General features: G+C 44.0%; 1 pseudogene; it reads right to left on the bottom strand.

The window, feature by feature from the left end:
* Positions 1 to 2,667: 2,667 nt before the first annotated feature.
* LOC131414573 (cytochrome c oxidase subunit 6C-like) lies at positions 2,668 to 2,935 on the bottom strand (annotated as a pseudogene).
* Positions 2,936 to 7,991: the final 5,056 nt, after the last annotated feature.

The raw sequence follows: 7,991 nt of genomic DNA, 5'->3' as shown, positions 1-7,991 counted from the left end.
TGTATGGTTCTTTTCTGTATTTTTTCTTGGTGCCAATATTCTAATCTGCAGCTTCCTTTATTCTGCTACTTTAGTTGTCACTCCTTCTGCTTCCCGTCTTCCAGAATTTTGTCAAAATCTCCCATCTGTTGATGGACCATCTCTCATTTTCTTGTGGCTGTAGATTTATCTGCTTTTTATAATCCTTTACTTTTAGTGAGGATGTGGGAGGGAATGGAAATAAACAGAGATATTTAATCTGCCATCTTTATTTGGAAATCTCTTCTTTTAGAGTTTTGAGTGTTTACAAGAAAAGCAGCCCCATTGGAAAGGGAAAGAAAATGGTTCTATAAGAACCACCAGGATCTGGATGTGATCCCGACCATCACTCCCGGGCCAGATGGCAGTCTGGTGTGGTTGTGCCTGAGAACTGAGAGAGCCTCCGCCCGTGGTTCACAGGTGGTGGCTGGAACTGAAGACCCTGCACCTGCCCCTGGATCTGAAGTTTCACATTCTACACACCGTTGAAAAATGTCTTTAACTTAGCAAAAATGTAGTTATGTGTTATATTGAACATCTGTCCCTGTCATTAGATGATCGTGTGCCGTATGGTGTTTAAGGCTGCTTTCTACCCCATCGTGAGAGCTACCGTAGTTCATTGAACCAATCCCTTAGGTTGGACCCACCCACTAGACTGGACTTCCTCTGATATAAAATCAAGCCTGAGCTCTCTGCACACTCGCTCCCCTCAGAACCAGGTTAGTTCCCTTGTGTGTGTGTGGTTCCAACTTCTTCCCTTTCCTTACAGACCACCTGTTAAAGCCCAGCATGATGTGTTCTCAAACTCACAGAATTATTGAGAAAAGGAGGCCCAAACACACTGAGAAAGCACCAAGGCAAAGGCATGGCTGGGATCCCAGTACAGTCTCCCTGTCCTCCGGCAGTTACAGCCTTGGCCGAGCTGAGTCTTTTCCTCACAGCGTTTGCTTGGATGCTAGGGGGACTCAGCCCTGAGTCAGCCCCAACTCAGTCAACTCTTCTGAGTTGAAAGAGCCTGCATCTCAGGCCTTTCTCTGAAACCAAAGTCAGAGTTCTCCTGTGGCCCTGGCCTAGACTGACTGTGCATCGGCTCCATGTTGGTCCAGAGCCTCCCAGGGTGCCCTGGAACCTGGATTCTTGACTGAGGAAAACACACTTGATGTGGTCTCACAAATCCTTCCTTTGGGCTTCAGGCCAATGTGCACTACTCTCACAGGAGACCACCTGTGCAACCTTGAGCAGGTCACTCTTTCTCTCTCTCTGAACCTCAATGGGGTAACTGCCCTACCTGTACCTCATTGGCTGTGGGGCTTAAATGTGGTAATAAATGTGAAGTTCTTAGTACATGCCTGGCACAAATGTCCCTTCCCCCCGATCTAGTGGTCTCCTTGGCCCTTGCATCCTACCTTGCCCCTGACCTATCTCTATCTGGCTCTTGGGGGACATCTGAAGCATGTTCTCTAGCTGAATGCCAAGGCCATGTATTCTTTATGTGAAGCTAGGATTCTTGCCTACTTCTCTTGTCATATAGTATCTGGGTCTAATCTCCTGAGTGTCCATGTGGGCTCCTGGGCAGGCACCATATTCCTGGGCCTTCTCCACCATTGTTTACTTCAGCCTCCCCTCTGCCTCGCACAAATAGTAGAAAATTATCTCTCTCATTTCTAAAATTTGAGCAGTGTAGGACAAAGATATCAATATAGGGCATGCAACCTGAATAGCCAGGATTTGAATCCCAATTCAGCCATTTATTAGCTATGTTATCTTCCAGAAGTTACTTAACACTTCTGCACCTTAGTTTCCTCTTCTATAAAATATGATGATAAGAATAATACCTACCTCATAAGGTTGTGAGGATAAAATCAATATGGATTTATAAGTGGTAATGTATTGGCAATGGTTGTTATAAATAAATACATACTCCCTAGTGGGTTTCTGAGGGGCCCTGTTTGCTGAAAAACACTTCAAGCACACAGCTCCCTTGTAGTAGCTCTCAGATTGATTGAAACATCTGAGACCAATAAATGTTCAAGACCCATCCATTTTATTCATTCATGGAATGAATGTTTACTTAAGTCGACAATATCCCAGGCTCTGTTCTAGGCACTAGGAATACATCAACAAAGAAAACAAAATCTATACTCTCACGGAGCTTATATTCTAGTGAGAGTTAACAGACAGTAAACATAATAAATCAATTGCTTAGTATGTTAGAAACTGATAAATATTATAATAAATAGAGAAGGGTAAGGGAGATTGGGAATGTTGGGAGGCAGTTGCAACGTTAAATAGTGTGGTCAGGGAAGGCCTCACTGAGAAGGTGACTTTAGAGCCAAGATTGAAGGAGATGGGAGAGTGAGCCATGAGGTCGTCTGGGAGAAGATATTCCTGTGCAAAAGCCATGAGGTAGGAGCAGGTCTGGAGTGTTTGGGAAACTGTGAAGGGACCAAAGTGGCTGAAACAAAGGGAGTGAGAGTGGGGAGTAGCAGGAGATGAGGTCAGAGGCAACGAGAGGCCTGAAGAGCCTAGTAGGTCACTGAAATGACTTTGGTTTTCGTTGTTGTTGTTAACTGTTTATTTATCAAGAGAAACTATTCCCTAGCCCACATATTCATGTTGTAGTTCAGGAACATAGGTCAGTGACAAACTTCCATGGAACTCGATCCAAAGAAATTCTTTACATTCCAAATCACTTTGCACTCTGAAAGATATCAGTCTTTCTCATCTCCTCAAAATCTTTCACAGAATTATAATTTCTGTGGAAATTTGTGTATGCTTTCTTTCTTGGTTCAGCCACAGCAAACTTGAAGACAGTTGCAACCCCGAGGGATAGAACAAATACTCCAACAATATGAGGTCACAGACACCTTGCCAGGACGCCCCACATCTGAGGTTTTGCCAAAGCACTGCAAGCCATGGAGCTATTCTCCTTAACACTCAGACTTTGGTTTTTACTGTGAATGATTTGAGAAACCACTAGAAGATTTTGAGCAGAGGAGCAATTTTATTTGCCTTGTGTTTTGAAGGTGTCACTCTGGCTGGTGGGTGGAGAATAGACTGGGAGAGGCAAGAAGAAAGCAGAAAGATCAGTCAGGAGAGTGGTGTAATAATCTAGGCGAGAAATGATGGGGTTTGTACCAGGGTGGTACTAGTGTTGGTGACGAGGTTCTGAATATATTCTGAATGTAGAGAAAAAGCAGGGTATTTTAATGGATTGGATTTGGGTGTTAAAGAAAAAGAAGTATCAAGGTCCAAGGTTTTTGGGTTGAGTGATGGAAAAATAGAATTGCTATTACCTGAAGATTGCGGATTGAGTAGATTTGGAGGGTGGGGTAAAATCAGGAATTCTCTTTTGGCAGTTGAATATACAAATTTGGAATTCAAGGAAGAGTTCAGGACTGGAAATATAAGTTTGGGAATTTTCAGCATATAAAGATATTTAAAATCATAACATTGGATGAGATTGCCAAGAGAGTTAGTATAGAGAAAGAAGTGAAGAAGCACCCTGGAGTAGTCCAAAGTGAAGAAGTAGAAGATGAAGACCAGGAGGCTGAGAAGGAATAGCCAGTGAGGAAGGAGGAAAACCCAGAGAGTGTGACATCTTGGTGGAGAGTATTTCCAGGAGGAAGGGGCGGTCAACTGTGCCAGATGCTGTTGATAGGACAAGTAAGATGAGGACTGAGGACTGATCATGGGATTTTTCAACATGGAAGTCACTGGTGACCTTGTTCAGAGACATTTCATTAGTGTGGTAGGGGCAAAAGCCTGACTGAAGTGGATTCGATAGAGAATTGGAAGAGAGGGATTAGAGACAGCGAGTACAAGTAATACTTTCAAATGGCTTTTCTGTGAAGGGAAGCAGAGAAATGGGATGGTAGCTGGAGGAGAAGGAAAGGTCAAGAAAGAGTTTTTCTTTGAGGGAAAAATAATAGTATGATTATATGCTTATGGGAAAGATGCAGTAAACAGGGAAAATCTGATGATGTGAGAGAGAGAGGATAGTGACTGGAGAGATGTCCTTGAGTAGGTGAGGAGTTGGCTTTAGACAAGACCATGGATGGTTTATCTATAGTCAAAGGAGGTAACACAGAGTATGCTGGCACAGATGCAGTAGGTGGGATGTGGTGGTGGGAGTCCAGGCCTGTTCTCTTTTGACAAATTTCATTTCCTTGGTAAAATAGGAAGCAAGATCACAAGGAAGAGTGAAGATAGAGAAGGCCTTGGAGGTCTAAGAGGAAAATCGGTGAAAAATCATCATTTAGGACTATAGGAAAGTGAAAGGATTAGGATGTGTAGTATGATTGCCTGGCTACGGTAGAGATGTGTTTGAGGTTAATGACGATGAATTTAGAGTAAAAACAGTCAGAGGTTGTGTCTTTTTCTCCAGCCAGATTCAGGTTCATGAGGGCAGATGTGGAGTAGGTAGAAGGCTGGATTTAACCTGGCATGTAGTTTTTCCAACAGAGTACCATGAAGTGAAAGAGGGGCAAAGGAATGAAGATTGTGATAAATAGAGCAATTATAATAATTGCCTGAGGAAATTAAATTTGGCAAGGAGGGAAGAGGGGGCATCTGGGGATCAAGGACTGGGGAAGGTGATAGGATCAATTGATCTTAGGTCCTTGTGAAGCAAAGCATTGCTGGAGTTTGGGTAATGGAGGAGTGAGCTAGAAAGATAGCAGATGAGAGCCGAAACTGGGATGCATGACTGAGATTGTTGACTTCAGTTACTGGTAAGTGAAAATCTATGAAATGGTCATCAAGTGCGTTGGGGAGGAAGGGTGGAGAACAAAATCAGGTACTGGGAATCCAGGGTGTTGGAGGGATGCTTGCCAACTCCTCTTGATCAGGATCCCAGGGTTGTCTGTATGTGTGTGGTTGTTTCAGCACGAAAATAGCCTTGCTTTTCTTATCATTATAGTACAAATATAAAATACTTTAAATATGTATAAGCCGGAACTGTCATACAGCAAAGGGATAGTTATTCTCTGGCAAGAACTACTTGAGTTTGAAATGTTGGTTGGTTTTCCATGTGTAAATGTCCAGACAACTATTGGAAATGTGGTTCTGAAATACAGGAGGAGAGATAGAACTCTGGGAAGTATCTTAATAAAAAGAAAAGTTGAAGTAATGTGGGCAGACAAGATTGTCTGGAGAGAATGTGTATAGCAAGAAGAGAGCCAAAGATTGGACTTCTGGGAGAACCCATATTTACAGGGCAGGAGGAACCAAAAAAAGGTCATGAGAAGGAGAAGGCAGAAATGTAGGAGAAGAGTCAAGAAGACACAGGGAGCAATGAGTTTTCAGAGTAAGAGAGTGGTCAAAAGTGACAAGTAGTGCAGAGTCCAGTAGGGTTAAGACAGACAAGAAGCCCTTAGCCTGGCAACTGGGAGTCATTGGTGATCTTGGGACAGTCTCCATTGAGGGTCAGGGGCTGAAGCCAGGCTGGGATGGGTCAAGGGTAGGTGGTGAGGATGTGGAGACAAGGCAAATGACTGTTCTGTTCCCCTGTTTGGAGGAAAGGAAAAAGGAAAGAAAAATGAGGGAAATCCAGACAAGGGGAAAGAATCCGTGAAAATGAAGAGAAGAAAGGGAGAGAGATATTTGAAGCAAGTTCTGAACAGTGAGAGTCTGAAACACAAGTGAGGGATGAATCTAAGCAAGAAGAAACAGCTTCTTTTGAGACAGAAAAGAAAGCAGAGACCCTGAGTCAAGAGAGGGAAGAGTTTTGATAGGGAAGGGAGGCAAGTCAGGACTCTCACGTTGATGATGTTTATAGCCAAATTTATGGTTTACCTATAGCCACGATAGGTTTGTGACTAGCAACCTTACCCCCTGATTTTGCTCATCCTCTCCCAACCCCTCCCAAACTTCTTATGCTTTTCTCTTTTAATGGTTCATTCTTTCCTTCCTGTCCATTAAGTGTGGTCACATTCCAGCCATCTGACCCTTGGAATTCTCCTCTTCTCTCTCCACTGTGCTGGTGACAGCCAAGGAAATGTCCCCTCCTTTTCAGACAAGGGCAGTTTTACTACTTATAGTTTTAAGCATTAAAACTTTTATTATTTTTACGTCTTTGGATGGGTCATTTGTCATATGTTTCTACACTTCCCTGATGGAATGGAAACTGTTAGCTGGCCACCAAAACCTGCTCCTTCCATAGTGACAGAAACTGGACACATAACTGCCCAGTGATATCATTTTCCCAGCTTCCTCTGCAGTTATTAGGTGTGGTCATGCATCTTATCTTTGTTTTCTCCAAAACATAGACTGAGATAAAGGCTCTCACGTGGTCAGTTTATTTGGGAATGTGATCTCAGGGAGAAAGAGTAAAGAACAAGGAAATGAAACAGCAAAGGATGGATGTGTTTGTGCGTTGACCAGGCTATGCGTGACTGGTGCTCAAATTAGAGGACTTTCTCAAAAGTCTCATGAATGCATCTCAGAGCTGTCTGTGTGGGGGATGAAAGAGGAAGAATTTATCCTTTGGCTTCCACCCCCCATTGATCTAAGACTTAAACTCTAAGAATACCCCATAAATCTTAAATCCTCCTGTATTTTGGGTTGCACCTATGTTAAGTGCCAAAGCATTGAGGACAGAACTAGACGTATGCAGCACTGGGCCCAAGGCAAGGCACCATCAGGTTGTACAGGCAAAGAACTGGTTGAAGTCTGTGCAAAACTTGTTACTGCACAAGGGGGACGATCTGCTCGCCATGAGACAAAAGCCAATCGTCAAGAGGCAAGATGGTGGAAAAGAAAGGGCAGTTTATTACAGCTTGCTAGCAAGGGGGAAGATGGCAGACTAACGTCTCAAAGAACCATCTTACAGAACAAAGACTACAGGCCAGTTATAGAGGGGGCTGGTCTCTGAGTGGGGGAGGCATCTGGCCCAGGGTGGGGGCATCCATTTGATTACTGGGTGGAGGCATCTTGTCTCAGGGTGGGGGCATCCATCTGGTCTTAGTTCCTGGCAGTCTTGTGTTTTACTTGATATGCATCAGAGGCTGGAGTAACGCCCTATACCCTGATCTTTCAGTTGTCATTGATGATGGCATAGACTCTCTGCCCGGGGGTCATCACATCACATTCCTAAGGAACTCAAAAGAGCAAAGTTATCAACTTATAGCAGCTGGGAGGGGCCGTAAAGTCTAGAGTTGGTCAGAGCTCATTCCAAGTCACCATATGGTTTTCCCTCTACAATATGGCTTCCCTTAGGTCAACCCTGTATTGAGCCAGTATCATTTTCTCCTTGTCTCCCCTTCTACAGGAGCCAGGTCTTCTAATACAACAGAGCATAAAGCTGTGGGTACAGGAAGCACCAAGTCTGAAAGTGGGCCACTGGGAGTGATGGTGGGAGGAGTCAATCCTACTTCTACTTCTTGGTTTCTGGACCCATGTCAAACAGTTACTGAGAAAATAATACTATATATCACCCATTGGCCTTCATCTTAGAGGATGCTCCTCAACCCCACAGGGTGTTGTTCCCAAGCTGGTGCCTTAAATGAGACTTTAACAGGCCATTACAATGTTCTCTTAGGCTGTTTGTTTCTGGGTGCTGTTCAGTAGATCCTGCCATCATATGTCCATTTCACAGTTCCTTTGCCATAAGATGGGTTCCTTGTTCTGAAGTAATGATGTGTGATACATTATGCTAATAGATCAGGAATTTTGTAAGCCTGAAGATGGTGGTACTGGTGGAAGAACTACAGGCAGAGAAGGAAACCCGGGAGGGTATGCTGCCCTTTGGTTGGCAAAGGACAGTCAGGTAGAAATCAGTATGATTGTTCTGTGGCCCCTGGAGGTTTGGCCCAAGTTCTCTGTGTCATAAATTTGCTTAAAGGGCCTTCCCTTCAGGACCTTGGAGAAGATGGCCCACAGGGGACTTGTGGCCAGAGCCTCAGGCTCACTCAGTTGAGCAGGGCTACTGCGCATGGCTACACAGGCTGTATACTGCCCAACACCAAGGAGAG

The sequence above is a fragment of the Diceros bicornis genome, chromosome 15 (genome assembly GCF_020826845.1).
Source record: "Diceros bicornis minor isolate mBicDic1 chromosome 15, mDicBic1.mat.cur, whole genome shotgun sequence".
NCBI classification, from domain to species: domain Eukaryota; kingdom Metazoa; phylum Chordata; class Mammalia; order Perissodactyla; family Rhinocerotidae; genus Diceros; species Diceros bicornis.
The sequence above is the reverse complement of the archived record's forward strand: the minus strand, read 5'-3'. Positions and strand labels throughout refer to the sequence as shown.